General features: G+C 41.3%; 1 protein-coding gene across 2 annotated transcripts in view; it reads left to right on the top strand.

The window, feature by feature from the left end:
- Positions 1 to 18,875, top strand: part of cdh11 (cadherin 11, type 2, OB-cadherin (osteoblast)) — a 71,864-nt gene that overhangs the window by 16,920 nt on the left and 36,069 nt on the right. Inside the window, exon 2 of one of the 2 annotated variants that reach the window (XM_068328348.1) lies at positions 17,205 to 17,243. The gene's annotated coding sequence lies outside the window, so the exon portion shown is untranslated. Of the gene's footprint in view, positions 1 to 17,204; positions 17,271 to 18,875 lie in introns of both variants that reach the window. The other variant, XM_068328347.1, reaches the window with a different exon arrangement.

Genomic DNA, 18,875 nt, shown 5'->3' with positions numbered 1-18,875 from the left:
TGATGAGTTTTCCATGGCTGTGGTCCCCAGCTCCACAGTTTGCGGGAGGATGTGTGTGTGTGTGTGTGTGTGTGTGTGTGTGTGTGTGTGTGTGTGTGTGTGTGTGTGTGTGTGTGTGTGTGTGTGTGTGTGTGTGTGTGTGTGTGTGTGTGTGTACGTGTGCATGTGGTTTTAGTACTAGTTATTTCAGTGCTTTTGATTGGTTGGACGTGCTAAGCAAAGTCTGTGTTTTATTCCCACCAATGTCTCTCATATTTCACATATGTTCTTGCTTTTTTTTTTCTCTTTTTTTCCGTCTCTAAACCACAGACTCTATTTATTGTACTTCTACAGAATCACCGAGGAGTGTGCATAAGAAAGAAGAGACGGTTCACTGTGGTCGCCTGTGCCAAATTAAAATGAATGAGTTTTAGTGAGGCTTTTAGAGCAGAATTTGTCTCCTTGAGTCACTGAATCATTGATAGCGTCACAGTGGGTGAAAAGGGCACCATATGAATGAATACTGCATGCGTTCAGGGTTAATTTTGTGAAATATCTGATAGCTCAATTTTTCCAATTTCCGTTCACCTTGTCAAATGATAAAACTGTACAAATATACCAAGAAACATTCCTCCATATACTCCATCTATTGCCAGCCCACTAATCCCAAGGATGTGCATGGCAGCGTAAAACCCAACACATGTACCAACGCTCTGACTGTAATCACATTAAACAGTCAGACTCCACTTCAAAAAATTAACAAGTGAAGGTTTTTCTAATAAAGTCCACATGTTGATTATTTTGCTTTAAGCTACCACTACAAATCCCATGTGCAAAATGAACCTAAATTGAAGTTGTAACCATGGAAAATGAAAACTTCATTAGAGTAAAATGTCACCTAAACACCCAAAGGCACCATTCTAGGACTTATGAGTTTGAAGGTTGTAAACCCAAAACACGTTATTTCTGTTCTTGCTTGTGGTCTTTAGAAAGTTTAAGGAAATAGAAAATACTGACAAGTTTGTCTCAACAAATCAAAGGTGATGGAGGGATGCTGTATAAATCCTGGGTGGTCCTGGAGGGGGCGAGCCTCACCTCCAGGAGACAATGGTTGCTAATGACCTGTAACCATAGTGGAGGGGTGGCTGTCAGAGACAATGTAGTAAAGTAGGAAGATGTGCTGGAACCCTGTGATGTCTTTCATTTACATAACACTACAGTCAACTGCAGTAAAAGGGACGTGGATTGTACGGGTGTGTGTGTTGGACTCACAGGAAGACACCGCAGGGATGACCCGCACACACACACACACACACACACACACACACACACACACACACACACACACACACACACACACAAACGCACACACACATAGAAAAGGGCTAACAAATGACTTAAGTGTGATGTAAATGGTTGGTCCTTTCAGAGTCTATGATGTTTGTTCCTGCGGATGCCGCTCACTTCGCCATTCAACCTTCTTCCTGCGTGGGAACACAATCATAAAATGCACCGATGTGTTACCCAAATAAAGCAGAAAATGGATGCATGATGCTGACGCGAGAAATACTCTTTCCAAAACAAATCCTACCATAAGTAGACCTTAAGTGCGAAACAGCAAAAGAACGCAGGTGTGTGGAGATAATGACGAAGTTGCATCTCAGGCAGAGATTTGTCATCAAACAAAAAAATCTCATCTCGCTAAATGCTACTAATGGTTTCAACTCTCGTACAAACGTTGTGGGTTGTTTTTTTTGTGTTTTTTTTATCTTTCGTTCCAGAAGTGTTGCATGAATGGAAGCTTTGTCTTTGTCGAAAAAGGAGGTTTCTTATGAATTTATAAATTAGCTTCGCAAAAAGATCTGGAGATCAGAAGAGAAACGCGCGTCGGTTTTGGGTTGGCTTGGTGTTGCATATGGGTGTCATCATATCCCTGCTTGTGCTCTCAGGTAATGATGCCTCTCCCTTCATCTTTTTTCTTTATGCTCTCATAAGCATCTCTTTGTCAGGAAAGTGCAACAAAGACAGACAAAGCAGACTCCTTCTGCAAATATAAAACATGTCAAAAAGCCCCTGGACACCTGCTGCAGAGGGGGTGGTTGAAGTTTGCCTGAATTTCTGGGGGCGTATGGATGGCACAGATAGAGATGGAGATCTGAGTCACGATGAATTTAATCTGTGCGTGTGTGTGTGTGTGTGTGTTTGTGTGTGTGTGTCACACCTGGAAACTTGAAATGAAGCAAAGGGTTCATTACGCACCCGCCTGTCATCGAAACCATCTCGGCTGCGAGAAACAGATGGGATGATTTGTTCCCACCCCGATGGCCTCTCGTCTGACGAAACTTAAATATAGGTCACGAAGATTGTCTGTTTATTTTTTTTACCTTTTTATCTGCTTCGCTCATGTTTTTTTTTTTTTTCAGTCAGCCACCACATGCATCAAAATAGTCTGAACACCCAGCTTCGACCTCCAGCCGTTTGCTATTCCAGACTCTGCAAACTGTCCGCTTGATTGATTGATTGATTAAACTGGAGGAAACCGCCTTCAGCTTTGCTTTTCAGACGGCAGCGTAAAACAAAAAGCAGCTCCAGGGGTAGACGTTACTGGAACTACTAAAAAAAAATTGAAGATGTTACAGCAGGATTGTCATTTGAAAGATGGAAACACTCATCATAAATATGTTATCAACATATAATGAGTCCCAGTGAATCAAATCTTTCTCGTCCTGCTCTGAAACATCATCTTTCAGGATGATGATCTTTTGTTTCCAGATCATTAAGCATACCTTTTAAACAAATAGGTTGTGTACAAGAATCATAATGTCAACTTAATGTTAGAATTTCAGAAAAGAAAACATCCATTAATATGCTTCACAAGCCTCTATGGTCTCTATTGCGTGAAGCAGACAAAGTAATGATGGTTTAGATCACTGGATGATAGGGGGGGAAAAAACTTCCCTTCAAGCATGATATTCCTGACTTAAACATCAAACATAGGGCTAATTTGGAAAAAAAAAATTCTGACGCGCTGATCAGTCCATGCTCAAATAAATTAGTGGGTCTCAAACACCTCCTTATTGTCACTTTTCACCTTCACAAGGTCTGAATAGGCACCGCTGTGAACGCGCTTCAGACATCGGGGGGCTGGGGCCTGTAGTCAACCTGCAGCTCTTTATCCAATCGAACGTCAAGACGGATTCCTTTTAAAACGGCCATTTTTGTTCCAGTTGGGCCACCTGTAACGTGTGAATTTTCCCGAAGGTAGCCAGCTGATGTCACAAACTGGCAAACAACACCAACCGGAGAGCTTTTGAGATTTGGTTTTAACGACACGCTCAATAAAACACTTCGCTAAAAAAAAAAAAAAAAAAAAAAATCTGCAATCAGCAGGAAATCTGCAAGGAAGAACACAGGCGTTAACGTTCCTGGTGCGTTTCGTCCTGCTTTCCGTTTCCTTGGAGGAGCCTGTTGTGCGTTCCTACAGGGGGTGGGGGGGAGGACACACCCAGCATTGCTGCTCACCCTCTCTCCCCTTTTTTATCTCTCCACCGGATTCCACCCCCCTGGGGGGCTCTTTGGGGGGAATCTGTGACAGATTCTGCTGTGTGTGCGCGTGTAGCGCTGGAAGCTGGAGCAGTAACGACAGGCAGATGGGGTTATTCATCACCAGCCAAGACTCTGCAAGCAAAGCAGCCACACGTCCTCTCAGACCCACTCCTTTTATCTATCCTTTATTTATCTAAATGATGCATTTCTTTCAGTCACTTCTAAGCTCTTTATGCTCTCTTAGTCCTCCTCCATCTCGCATGACCTTCATTAGCACATGTTGCCATGGCGCCATACTCCTGACCTCTAAATTATACTATTTGTTGCTCATGATCAAGATCACTGGAATAAAGATTCGTCAGCTGTTGCTGTCATTATGAACACTTCTAGATAAAGCTTTCACTTGCATGCAGTACGGTGAATTAATTAGTCCATATGTGAAATCCATATGGGAAGACATTAAAACCAATTAAGGCTCATTTGAGATTCCAGATTTTGCATATGTGCAAATGCAAATTACCGCTCACACCCTCTCCCTACAACAGACACACAAATATATGTGCATTCGCAATTCCATTCAGACATTCATTTATGCATCCTTCTGCCATATACAGAAACACACACACATACTGTAGAAACTCACATACATGACACACGGATCCTACAGCTCCATATTAGTTCCAAAGTGACTTCTCATTTTGGCAGCTGATGCATGACAGAGTCCAAAAAGTCCATGAAGAAAAAGTTCACAGTTGTTGTGTTGCACAAAGGTGACCTGACGCCTGCTGTGTCACTACCTGGGGAAAATTTCTGGTTTCCATTCAGATGTGAGCATCAAGGTAGATCAGAAAACAGGAAGTGTCTGAGAGAGCGCAGCAGACAGCCAATTAAAAGGACAAATATTTGACCCAAACGGGGTGTTTGGACCCAGCTTATAGCCTGGTGATTGCAAATTAGAGCCAACACAGAAGCAGGGCAGAATAAAAGTGAAGCAAAGACTGAAGGTCTCAAATTTGCATAGAAAGGCCATATTTATTCCAGCCAGGGCAAGGGGAATTTTAAATAGACGTTCAAATGTCAGCTGGGTAAAAAGTTAAAGCATTTTCACACAATTTCCAACACGTGGGAACTCATTTTCTTCCTTTAACCCATCCGTGACCCAGCGGAAGGCTGGCGTTTCACACCTGGAGGGATGTGATAGAAGCAGAATCATAAGACGTGTTGAGGGAGTGGGAAGAGGAGAACCAGACAAAATCCCCGGGAGAACACACGAACACCACACAGAGGACGTCCCTGCTGTGAGGCGATGATGGCGACCAGTGAGCTCTCGAGAGAGAGAAATAAACGTGCACTAAAATCTCCCTTTGGGGATTAATCAAGTACGTAAAAATAAAAAAATTTAAAAAATTAAAAGCGCAGAAGTGAAATTTATGTAGATTTATGATACAAATCACGACAAAGGCCGTCGCTGTAATAGAGAAAAATGAAGTTGTGTCTTCTGGGATGTTTGGGTTTCAGCGGATGAGGATAAGTTTTCATTCTGAGATTTAAAATTTAAGGATTATAATTTATGGAAATGAATTTCAAGTCAAATTTTGATTAATTTCAAAGAGGAAGAGATAAAGGAGAGGAGGCGTTCAATGGCGTGATGTGTGACAGAATTGTACTGTTGGCGAGGAAGATGAATACAAAAATATCAAAACTAGAGGTAGAAGTAGCATCCGTGATTCCCCAACACTTGTTTTATATTCCAGCAGCAGTTAGGAGACTAATTGATCATGGCGCCCCGACTGTCACCACTGCAGCCTCTTTATTGACCCAGTTACTGATGCCACTGCTGAGCTGTCTCATCATCATCACTCACAGAAAAAGGAAGGCTTCTCCCTGTGGCCTCAAAAAAAAAAAAAAAAATACTTAAATCCCAAACTTCAGTCAACTCCTGTGGGAAACAGGTTGGTCTGAAGGAGTAGGTCTTCGTTTGGGTGTCAGAAAATCGCTAAAGGTATGACAGCATTTTGCAGATGATTGTAATAATTTGCTAAAATACCAAAAACAAGAACAACCTTTTTATTATCCTTTCCTACGGCGTCCGATACAGCTGCAGTCACGTATGTTCTGCTGCTGAGCTTTTCATGTGAGGTTACCCTGTGTGTGTGTGTGTGTGTGTGTGTGTGTGTGTGTGTGTGTGTGTGTGTGTGTGTGTGTGTGTGTGTGTGTGTGTGTGTGTGTGTGTGTGTGTGTGTGTGTGTGTGTGTGTGTGTGTGCACTTGTCCTCTATCAGAGGTCATAACCTCTACCTGCTGACTGTGTCTCCTTTTCCAAATTAAAAGACTATCACATTACATGCAGTGCACAAACTTGGACACACACACATACACACACACACACACTTTCACACACACACTCACACACATACAATCCACAGGCACACAAGTAACAAACGCCATGATCTCAAGTATACACACCCACATAGCGCACACTGTATCTATATAAGGCAATGCTATTGAAGCTCGCATGACGAAACTCAATAGGCTTTTAACATTCATTTAGTCGGGACAGGGCTGACTTAAGCTATACCAACTGGATCTGATAGCGCACATGGAAACAGAGATGGACGGAGGCTGACTTCACATCACACACTTTCTGATGGTGTGGCGCTGGGAGAGGATTAGAGAGAGGAAGAGGTGGGCAGCAAAGAGACATAGTGCAGGATGGCTGAGGAAGGAGAAATGGCTAAATATATAACAGGTGGGTTAAAAATCAAGCGACCTGAAGAGGGTAGCTGTAGCGGGGGTGTAGATAAATTCAATACACAATCAGAAAAAGCAGTAAAATAGCGGTTAATGGTCTGAAGAGGTAGATTTATTTTCATCCACACAGTAAACACACCGTTTTTAGGCTACAATGCTGCAGTGTGGGCAGATTGGCTCAGTGCATTTTTCTCACAGCCTCCCTCAGTACATCCCCGCCTACAACAGAACAACATGATATATACTGTAATTGCTTGTTTTTTGCACTCCGCATTGTATTTCGGGTTAGCTTTCATTCAATTATAGTGATTCTCATGTAGTGTAATGTCTGTCTTTAATGCAGCAGCCGAGCCGCTCCATGCAGAAAAATGTTTCATGACAAGATCTGCAGCTGCGAGAAAATAGTGATGTTTGCCTCTGGCAGTTCCAGAACACTCCAAAATCAAATTAGTGAGAAACGCTCTCCGCACAGCGTCCCACACACGTCTGTTTGGTTTGGCTGACACGCGCGGCTCAGACAGGTGAGAAACCCCATTTCCTAGGTGGAGTTAATTAGTTTAAAGTTTATCTCCCGCCTTAGGTCAGGGGAAAGTAAAGGTGGCAGCAGCAAAGAAAAAGAAGGGAAAATAGGTGAAGCACAGTAAGAGAGAAAGAAATGAACACCGGCCAACACCGGCCAACTCGGCCACGCTGCAGGGAGGAGCTGAATCATAAAACAAACATCCTCAAATTTAATGGTCCTCTATCATTTCTGGTCTAGTATAAGATTGAACATAACTCCAAAATGGTTCCGTGTGTGTGTGTGTGTATGTGTGTATGGCTTCAGATATCAGTTCCAATCTATAACAGCTTGTCTCGAAATAGAAACTAGAGAATTATGAGACTGGGATTAAACTGACAGTGATGGGAAATCAACCCAAAATATTCCAAAACCGCTGTCTGTAAGCAAAATATGAGCTGACATGAAATACGTTCAGAATCTTGAAGCGTGATTGACAAACATGACAAAAATTATGTAGGCATTAATGGAGAATGATCAACCGTTAGGTGGCAGCAGCTCATGTCATCCCTCGATCACCCATCCCACCTTCTTTTGTCTCCATCAGGGGTGAATCTGGCCCCCATCCAGTCCCTCACTCAGCTGTATAACCTCCAGGTCTCCTTTAATGCTACAGAGTATTACAAATGATTGACGATTACAGGATGAGAACCCAACATCAGCATCCATTTCAGACGGATTAATTCTCCCGGGGCATCAGGGTTAATGGTCAGTTGACGTTTTGAGGGATGGTTGTTTCGAAAAAATGTGGTGAAAAAGTACTTAAGGGGATCCCAAGAGGTGAAATTTCATATCTTAATACCCTTAAAATGCTGTTCTTTTATCCCGTCCTGAAGATGAAATGGCACCACCACTAAAAAAAAAAAAAAAACAACGCTGTCAGCATGTTAAAATTGAGAAAAGAATATTTTTGTGGCATCAAAATGACAAAGGGTACAAAGGGCTCAAATTCCTTCTTGCATTGATAAGAGTTTAATGCCGCTCACTGTTGCTCGGCTTAGCTTCCCATTACTCGGGCATATGGTGGATATTTTCTGCTGATTTATCATTGCCACAGGCTTTCGGTGGATCTTAAAATAAACGGCTAAGACGCTGTGAGCCTAGAAAATCACCAGATGTACAGTAACTTTCATATCAAGCTACTTATTAAGTCTGCATGTTTTTCACGGTCCAGGCTTAGACTAAAAAAAATTTAAAAAAATTTTTTGGAAAAATCCATACAGCGTTTTGCTCTTCTCTTCCTCTTCACTCATCTCCCTTTGTCTCCTCTCCCCAGATGACTTTTAGAGTCGGAGAGTGACCTGTATTATCTATCTGTGACGCTCTCCTCGGCTCTGTCTCTTACCCCGTCTGAATTGAGATTAGATAAGAGAGTCTGAGCTGTGAGAGAGCAGCCGCAGAATACCAAGAGACAGACCGAAGAAGAGGAGAAGAGGGGGGGGGGGGGGGTGTGAGTCAGAGGGCCAGATTTACTGAGTCATTTGCACCTTGTTTCAGACTCTTCCTGCGGCTACAGAGGTTCCTGTTATTTATCAAACCGGACCAGGGGTCACCTGCAGCCCGTCTTGTTTGCCTCACTCCCCCCCCCCCTTTGAGCATTCGTATGCAAGGGAAGATCGTGCAAATAACAGCATGATCTATGATCTATTTCTGTGCTTTCCAGCTGTAGTCATTGAGGTTAATGCTGCTGTTGGGGGGCCGGTGCTGAACGTCTGCATCCTGAAAGCACCTGCTGCTCAGAGGAGGGACATGATGGGGAAATCTTTGTCTAGTAAAAGTTTTATCATTTTGAATCGCGGTGCAACTAAGTACGCAACTGGAGCTGTGTTGTAAATTTAACAGTTGGGGGGGCATGGCATGGGGTGTGGACTGTGTGTGTTTATTAGGGAGCTGTTTCCATCCTCCTCATTCTGCCGGTGACGCACACTTACACGGTCCACTATTTAAAACGTCCCTAAGCTGATCGATGAGGTGGCGATGGAAATGTCATCTGCTGCTAATACATTTATCATCGCTCATCCAGCATTATGAATTTCTCCCACTGGTTTTCAATCATTTTTGCTCTTTTCCCATGAGACCATTTGAATGTTGGTGATTCATAGGACTGCCAGCGGTTTCCCTCTAAGGGGGCAGAGCGAGTGTGCAGGCATCCGACTCTCTAACAGGCCTCATTAATTAGTGGGCAGGACAATGAACCCGTATGACGGCATGGTGAATAAAATACTCAGACTGATTTTAATAATTATTAAAAAAAAAAAAAAATCCCTACACAACTAATGCATCAATTTCACTTTGTGGCACAATGCCATTTAATAGAAAGTTTTGTTTCTACTGCTGCATCCTTTGTTGTTATTGTTAAGTGTTCAAAAATAATGCCTTCTACTGTCGGGTTGTAAACAATGAAATACAAGCTGAAGCTGTATGGTGATATATTATTGATCCCTGGATCATATTTTTTGTTGTTGCTCTCACCAGTGGCTCAATAAAGGAGGAGTCCGGTAGGGAAGGGCGATAGGTCATCTGAAGAGGTCAGCTGATGGACGGGTTAGAGGCACACCGGCGCACACGCGTGTGAACACACAGAAAATGGAACTCAAGACCAATTCTTTGTCACTGTCTTCAAGGTGTTGTTGACACCTTCTACTAAATGTGTGATTGAGGTTTGAGGTGTGACCCTTTGTGTTTTTAAAACAGACTTCAAAATATTACGAAACGCGCCAACAACAATCATGAAAGATCACAATACATGCATGTGTGTGTGTGTGTGTTTGTGTGTGCGTGTGTGTATGTGAACCATTGGACTGCTTTATGAGTCGGGAACCGTGTCATACAATAACAAACTATCTAAATGAAAATCATTGACAAGTGAGGCGAGTCATAACTTGCGTACACGTACATAAGGAACGCAGCCATGCAGAACTGAATATGTGAAAGGCATATTTATTTCCCTTCTATCTATTCTCTCTCTCTCTCTGCTCTTTTTCCATCATCCATCTCTTTCCTCTTACTTTATCCCTCCTCCACAACCTGTCAGTTAAATGACGGCTGCTCGTTTCTCTCCAGTCTCCCTAAGTCAACATGTCAGTTAGAATACATCTCCTCCCTTAGTCTTATCATTGGTAACACACGCAGTCAGTTTTGTGTGTGCGCTCACTGCGTGTGTTGTTACCGGTCTTCACGTTTGATGAGTTTGTGTGTATGTGGCTATGAAGTTGTTTTTTTCTTTTTTTCAAACATAAAAAGTGTGCAAGAGGGAAACAAGAAGAAAACAGAGCGAGGAAGGTGGAGTTGGAGTGGTGAAAGAATGAAGATCACATGTAATGAATGGTTTTGGGGGTTTTCTTTGGTGATGGAAGGAACCTGGAAAACCAGGACAGAGATTCCATGGACAGAACATTCAGAAAAAAGAACACATAGAAACACTCCTGGTTCTCAGGTGGATTTGAACCCCCAGAACACAGTGAGGTGAAATAAAGAAGTGAGCGATCATGCATTCAAAACTCTTGTTTGTGTGGCTTTTCAATAATCCAGGTCAAGGTAAATCAAGAGGAAGTCCTTTTGATGCATTTTTTGCTATTCTTGACTTGTTTAGCTTGTTTAATGTCATTGGAATAGCAATAAATTGCGGCATAGTGTGCCTGAGATTTAGGTCTGTTTGCAGGATTTAGTCTGATGCCTTCCAGCTTCACTTGTTCTTATTTTTCTATTTGATATAGAAAACCTTTAAGTCTCCCCGTAATCTTTCACCTTTAGCGCAGATAATCCGTCCTTTACTGTTTTTGTGCAATAGTTTACAAACTGCTGCCAAGACCTACGGTGACACAAGATGCACGGATGCTCCTCTGAAGTCTGGATACAAGCAACACTAACTTGTTATCACAAGAAACAGTGTGTAAGACAAAAAATGGAAATGAGAATCTTAAATTAGGTTAGCATGTCTGCGCTTTACCGTGTTTTACACTGCCTGCACAGAAGGAATCGTCTTTGCATCTTAAAATGCTCAGCGATAAACAGCGAATGGAGAAATCGCTGATATAATCGAATGTGAAGAAACAATGAATATACATGATGCAAATGACTACATTCTGCAGATGAAAAACCTAGCACGACCAGGAAGATCTTCACATCTTGGAGCAATAAAGAATTCTGTGGCTGTGGGAATACTGCGGGTGAAGTCTTCAGAGTTTTGAAATTTACATCACTGATTTTAAAACGTGTGAAAAAACGTGCAACATTTTTGCAAACGAGCAGCATTCTCCGGGGGACGGAGCGAAGGAGGGAAGAAATGTGTGGAGGCAAAGTAACAAGCTACACTTTGTAGTGACTGATCCTCACAGACTTTTTAATGTACGTATTGGCAGCATTCTAGCCTTTTAGTATTAAGAACCTTCAGCGTAAAAAAACAATCCAATGCAAAAATTGCTGAGCTTGTGTCACCAATTTCTGGTAGGGGCACGGGTTATAAATTTGCCGAATGATTCATCTAGATTATTCTTGCAGCAATGATGGCTTTATCAGATATCCTGTAGAACAAATCAATGATTGGCTGTGATGGAGGGGAATACGATTAAAAAAAGTAAACTTCCAAACCGCAGGGATTTTCTCCCTGTTTCCACAGCTGCTGCTGCTGTTGCTGAAGCTGTGCTGTAAGAGACAGGCTGCACCAACATGTCTGCTGGTAATCTTACACCCACAACTGCTGTTCACACATTCTGCAGATGTAGCTCGAGTAATGACTGTCAAGTCGCCGCAGCTTACGCCAAGAGCACATTTGAATTATCCATTCAATTCTGGGGTGTCCAAACGTAATGTGTCATATTGATTGAAAATGGATTTTGTGAGATTCAACCTGTGAAAAAGAAGAAATTCACAGCCCTGTTTGATTTTTTTCAAGAAAAGTAGAACAGGGAGCATTTTCAGCACTCCATTTAGAGTCTTTTAGAGGCTGCATATACAATGCTGAAGGTCAGTCATAAGATACCGCCAGACTTTAAGTAAAAGTAATTTTTTTTTCCGTGCTATTTTACTATATAAAATTAGAAAAATACAAAACACAGTTCAGTTCTTGACATCATACCATCATTAAGCGCTGAAGATTTTTTAAAAATGTTGGAAAATATCATGCAAACTTGTGTCTTACAGGCTTATCTTACCCTGTATGGGTACAATATTTCAGAGTGGCTGACAGAGATGCAAGTTTTTATTTTGAGATGTGAAAAACTGAACGAGTTGTCTGGAGTGAATGTTGTAGGAGTATCAGTAGAGTGGGAGCAGGATGTCTGAACTGGAAAAAAGAAAAAAAAAAAACAAATGTACTGCAGTTACCAGAAAATCTCCTGTAAAATGACTGCATGCCATCTGTGCCAGCATCTCCGGTATAACATTATATTTTTTGCTTTGCAATGAGTCAGAGAGGTGAGAGAAAGAGGAGTATCACAGGAGGGGGGTGTTTGCTTGAACGCAGGAGGGGAAATGATGGTGTTATCTTATCATTTCTGTTCGGAAACCATGCTAGTTAAGTTTGTTTTTTTGTTTTTTTCTGCAAGTGAAGCAGTCACGATCTTGAGTTCTATGGAGCCTAAATTTGAGCCACCAAAGAGATTAAACGTAAATACTCGACTAAAATGGCACCCAAGAAGTCTTCATACCTCCACCAAAGGCGATCGATTCTGATTGTTTTGAGCAGCTATGATCAGAAACAACCAAGCAAACAAGTTGGGTGGTGGACACGGATGGAAGCATGAGGTAATGATCATTTTATCAGCAGCAGTGATGGAGGATGTTGAAAAGTGCAGGTAAATAATCACTATGAGAGGCCCATAGAAACTGACTTGAAGGCATGCTTGGCTGAAACAACCGTGCAACACACACATGCACAGACACACACATGCACACACACCGTGTAAAAACATTTTCGGCCATTATGAATGTGATGCGACAAATTAGGCTGTGGCAGGCGAACACAGCTGAGGTAATTAATGGGAAACACAAATACGCAATTTATCAAGCACACGGTAGAATCACGCGTCGTTACAGTAAATCTGCAGGCAGCCTTCGAGCAGAAGCAAGATGTTGTGATTTTTTTTAAAAGTCCCCTTTCAGCTGTCATGTCGGATCAGATGGTGGATCTGCAAACAAGGACAACCCTGAATGATAAGTGCATTTCAAAATCACCCGTCATTGTCTGGAAAGTCTGCACTGGTTGAGCTGATTCGAAAACCTTTGGATCTGAAATGGCCTTCAGACACGTCAAAGGTCCCCCGCGTAAAGTTTCTTTGTTATACTGCCAACAGACCCGTACAGACGGTGGCAGCTGAGAAGTTAATGACTTTAAACTTCATCTGAAAAACTCCCTCCACACTTCTATAGGATGACATGAAACATTTTTCTTCCCTGCAGTTTTAGTGGTAATGCTGAGATTCCATTTGCACTGTATGCTATAGTGGAATAAATCCCAGCATCTTGATTTGGAAACTTGATGAAGCACCAGATTTTTATCAAAAAGAGTGAAACGTGTTTGGATAAAGCTCAGCTAGAGGACTATAATCAGAATAATTATTCTGGTTTCACTCCAGCTTCAGGCCTTTTAGTTAATGACACAACACTGATGGCTGGATTTCAGTGGGTCTGTTTGCATGTGTGCCTGAGATGCATGTGCAAATGGTGTGTGTCTGTGTGTTTGTATATGTGCGTGCATTTGTGTGTGTGCATTGGAGCAGGTCTGCTTCCCTACCACATTTGCATATTGGTCCAAAAACCTCAGAAAAAAAAAAAAACCTGATTATATTTTTGCAATGATTAGTAGCTAAGCTGAAAGATGATCCGTATCCTTATACGACCTTGTTTCTGGCAGCTGCAGCTGATATATCAAACCCGCTTTTGAGAACAGACTTTATGCAACAATATACCATAACGTGTCATTAAGCTCTACTGCTGTACCTCTGTTTGCTTGCTGCACATGTAGCAGTAGAAAGGAGCAGGGATTTGTAGTTCTTTGACGATAGTGTAGTTTAATTTGGGAGTTTTATTACATTTTTTTTTAAATCTTGATCAGCATTTAAACTTAAATTAATTGAAAACAAAATATTTGATTCGTCGGATCTCACCATGTTTGCATGAGCAAAATCAACTCTCAAGATATGAATACCATTCATCAAACTAAATCAATAAAAAAAATATCATCCTCTCATGGAAGTCTACTGTATATGCATGCAGGGAAACATGCAACACAACAGAGACGTTGGCAGTCGACTGCTAATCAATAGACTTTATTCATGCTCCGCACATTTCAGACAAGAACCAATTCAGAAAACATTTCATAGTATTGACAGTATTGTCTCGGGGTCCCTTGCAGTTCCACAGCACGGTGAAATCTATTTTGTCTCACATAAGGAGCTGTCATTTTCTGGTTGGAATGAGCTCAATCATCTCTGCATACAAAGCAAACAGATTTAGCCACGCAATCACAATAACCATAGCACAAAAGCAATTGGTATACTGTAGTTCCTTGGCGACTTTACTAGCCAAGTACACGGTTTCATTTCTGCAACATCTGTGATGTCATCACGGGAGGATCACTGCTAGTAACGACGCGCGCTGCGTCATGGCGTTTCGCAACAAATCCAGTCTCTAAATATTATCTCTTAACAAGGGGAAAGGAAGCAAATACTTAATTCTAAGCAGTTGGATCTACTATGTGATGGTAATGACATAATGACATGATGATAATTGGTGTTATACTTGGCGAATGTTAACAGCACTTAATAATGCTGAGGTTGGTAATAAAGATGCTAATAATAATTTAAATGGTGCTGAAATTCATGGTGATAATGATTTCTCTGCTGCTGTCACCTTTTCTGCATGTGATGTAACTCATTTCTACATCCTTGCATTTTAAAGGAAACTGTATTGGTACTCTGTAGAGGAGTTATGTGCATGGTGTGGATTAGTTTTATATGAAAAGAATTGGAACGTTAAGAAGTCTGAGTCATTTATTAACTTTGGTAACTTGCATGTAAAAGAATGCAATGCGTTGAAAGCCTGTGAGCTTTATCTAAAGTCGCAGGTCCACAAGTTGAGATTTCTTTCCTCCAGTCAGCCTTGTTGCTCTTGAAAAAAACACATGCAACGGTCGCATTAAAAGTATTTTCAGCCAAACCCTGCTGGTTCTGATCTTTAGTTTCTGGAAGAAATGAAGGGGAGGTTAATTATTGCAGAGTTCTCGGTCCTCGGAGCTCTGTGATCTCTCACTGCGCATTTGTAAAGATGTGAATAAAAAAAAATGTGGCACTGGAGATTAAGGCAGTTTTGGCCTTTTGATATTTTCTCTTTAATATGTTCGAAAATATGTCCTTCACATTAGTTCTTCCCATCTCTTCAATCACGTACCATCACGCCCACATAATTACTGGATAGAAGAGAACATTCCTTTTTTGTAAAAAAAAAAATTCATGCTACCATGCTGCTTTTCTGCTGTTACTTTACCCTTATTTGCCCAGTGATGGCTTATCGCAATATTTCATTTTCAGCAACATTATGTTTCACACTCACACACTTGGGAGCTGCTCCGTGCAAGCCTTTCAGCCCCGCCACAGACTCTGAACCGCTCCACTGGGACAGACCAGGGTTAAATAGCTTGCTCAAGGGTTTCTTATTGGTACTGATGAAGGTAAGAGCGAAGCTGTTCAATCCTATGCCTGTATAACACATCGGGTGAACTGGGAATGAGACAAAAAGAGAAAACTGACTCAAGGAATTCACAAATCCATGTTCATACTGTGTTCTTTAATCATCGCAGTGGCAGTCAAATGAATGCTTGCTTTCAGTTACCTTCTATCGTACTTTAGTGCACCTCCACTTACATTTATATCTCAACTTTCGTCCACCTCTGGTGATCATCCTCCTCCCTCCAATAAGCTATCACCAACTGGAATGTCTGCATCCAATTAATATAGCAGATCAAAAATCAAACATCCGTGAAAAGTGTGGTGACAGTGGAAGTGCTCTGTGTTGGGTCGCCCACGTGTTCTTGGCCATGGTAGCGCAGTAATGCAGAAACCATGCTTTCTGACCAATCAGCGGTCTGATAATAATTAATATTTCATATTATTACACTTTATTTCAGTTTTATTCAACTGTGGCTTCACTGGGAACATTTGTCTGCACCGGAAGCCTTGATCATTCGTCTTAATAAAGGAATATGTCAACTGCGCTTTGCTCTGGGTTTTAATGACCTCAGCATGAAGACGCATAAAAATGGGATAAATCATATAGGCGATCATATAAACAGACGACACTTATAAAGGTTCTTATACTGTATTTATTGCAACATTTTAGTTTCAGCACAGATCTGCAGTATGTCCACCAAAATGAGGTCTGAAGGATTTAAATTTAATTTTCCAAAACCATTGTGTTGGAGGCATCCTCCATCTGAACAAACATTTATTTTAGTTAGAAAAGCTTGTCTATCGGGGTTTTTCTTCTTTTCTGTGTGCTCATGCATTAAGATGAAGTGTCAACAAGCATAAATTAGTGACTCAATGAATTTCTACACAGCGAGTAAAAGCTTAGTCAGCATGTGAATAGAATATATTTAAGCTTTATTTCACTTTTAGAGGTGCTATCTCTTCCATGGAAGCCCTCAGTGTGTGAACGGATGAATGCCGGTTATTGTGCTCAGGGCTTTGAACCGGTTCATGGAACGAAAACCAGAAACTTTTGATATTTTTTCAGGAACGAAAAAATGAAACCGAAAACTTTATTTTTTTAATGTGCTTTGCTCAGAGTGCTTTAAGATGCCTTTTGCAGAGCTCCATGTGTTCGCTCCCAGGTGACCTCTGACACACACAAACTGTTGCGTCATCAGCTGCCGGAGATTCTCTGTCTCCCTCTGACTCTCCATCCTCTGTTCTGTAACTGGATCAGTGCTGTTGTTCTGTTTACTCTAGGGACATATCTACAGTATGTAAACTAATTCCTTAATTACCAATTTAAAAGTCCTAAAGCTACCTACCTATTTATATTAACAAGGAACGCTATTAACCGGTTCTTGAACTTTTTTTTTTTTTGTTCTAACCGGTTCAGGAACGTCAGTTCATGGGTGGAACGTAAAACAGGAAATGTTATAATTCTGACTGACAAAAAATTCTGGTTCAAAGCTCTGCATTCCCCCCATGGGGATATTGGGAATAGGTGGTGTTGTTCCTGATTAGGAAAGGTCGGTGGGGAACCTTGGTTTGATTGTTGAGGCAACCTGTTACTCCAAAAAGTTGCCAACTTTCTGTAAATCTGTTAATTCTACTGTAATTACATGATGTTTAACATCTTTGAAACCTGTAATTAATCTATATTCCCTCTCTGCTTTCTCACAGGCAGATCTGTGTTGCTGTTCTGAGGAGAAAACCTTCCAGGTATCCATCATTATTAATGACCTAAAGGTGCGTTCTAACTTTTTTTTATGTGAACAAGGAATCAAAAGGCCAGTAAATTGCCGCTGACACATCAGGTCCCACTAGCCTTTTTAGTATTCTGATAAAATACCTCTTCACCTCCAGACTGGAAAAAGTCTACTGACAGTGAAATTATTTCATTCATTCTTTGCTACTTTCATATTTATTTATTTATTTATTTATTTATTTAAAACATTTCCTCCTATTGACCGTTTCTATCTTGCTGTCTGTCCTCTTAGCTTATCATGTATGTCAGCAGCTTGTCCAAAAAGACTTGTGAATATACACTTTTAATATGATCTTATGCCTAAAAACATGGCTGTTAATACATATGCCCTTTGGGCACATGTAGCCAAAGTCATCCTATCAGACGCCTCACATCTCCAATACTAAGCATTTTTCCATTTGCCAAGAAAAAGTTGAATAGATTAAAGGCAGATCTAATCGATCGTGAGTGTGCTTATCAGTGGCTGGCAGGCAGACAAGCCGATTTCAGAATGGCACATTCTAATCCTTCTGCCTGGTGGAAACTGGAAAAAGACAAATAGGTGGGAAGAGTGACCGACAGCAGAACAGGAAGGAGAAAAAAAACAAACAAAAAACTGATTATCTATCATGAACTTTGATACAAAACATGCACAAAGTAGGATGATTGAAGTTTGAAACATCCTTCTTTAAAAACTCCCTTACAGCAGATGAAAGCGGACATTTAAGATCCTCCTCCTTTTCTGCCTGGATTAAACATCAGGGCTGCCGATGAAATGTGGCCTCATCGACATCTATTGATTCTGCTGATGACTTAGTACAATTCATAGTTTCAAAAGGTTTAGCTACACCGAGTGCTGATTGGATGTTTAACCTTTTGGCCTCCAAACTGAGATCTGAGCACATATCCCATAATAGGACACATTCATCCAGATGACCTCTCCTTTCACTGCAACAGCTAAGCGGCAGACAAACTGACGAAGAGATTTGCGTGTGTGTGTGTGTGTGTGTGTGTGTGTGTGTGTGTGTGTGTGTGTGTGTGTGTGTATGTGTGTGTGTGTGTGTGTGTGTGTGTGCGCGTGTTCACTTTGTATAAAAAGATATAGAAAGGAAACAAAAAGGGCTTATCTGAACCAGTGTCAGGTCACATCCCCATCCCTCCTTTTTCTTTGTTTCTGTCTTTTATTGTAAATCTCATTCTCTTCATCTTTTGGGATATTTCTGTAAAAAGAAAAAAATCAAAAAATGTAATATAAATTTTGTGGTTATGGGGTTGGATAGGGATACATGTGGTAGCCGTCGGCTATGTTTCTCAATTCTTCGAGTTTATTACAGAAACTGAGCAGGAAGACATTAGGACCAGCATCCATTTTCTTAGATTATTTGTTGTTTTCATGATATAAAAGTTTCTAAATTACTCTCCCTCTCTTTCAGTATAGAGGCATTTCAGCATTTCAAGCAAAAGCTGCCTCAGCCAAAAGAGCTTGAGGCGTTGCAGAATTAATCTCATCTGGCAGCAGAGCTGCAAACTTTAACTGCGCAATCCTCAGCTCTCCAACTCGAGGTTCAGCGAGACACACACTTGTCATCGCAGTAGTTATGCCTCGC

The sequence above is a fragment of the Antennarius striatus genome, chromosome 11, assembly GCF_040054535.1.
Source record: "Antennarius striatus isolate MH-2024 chromosome 11, ASM4005453v1, whole genome shotgun sequence".
Classification (NCBI taxonomy): Eukaryota; Metazoa; Chordata; class Actinopteri; order Lophiiformes; family Antennariidae; genus Antennarius; species Antennarius striatus.
This window is presented reverse-complemented; position numbering and strand designations above follow the sequence as displayed.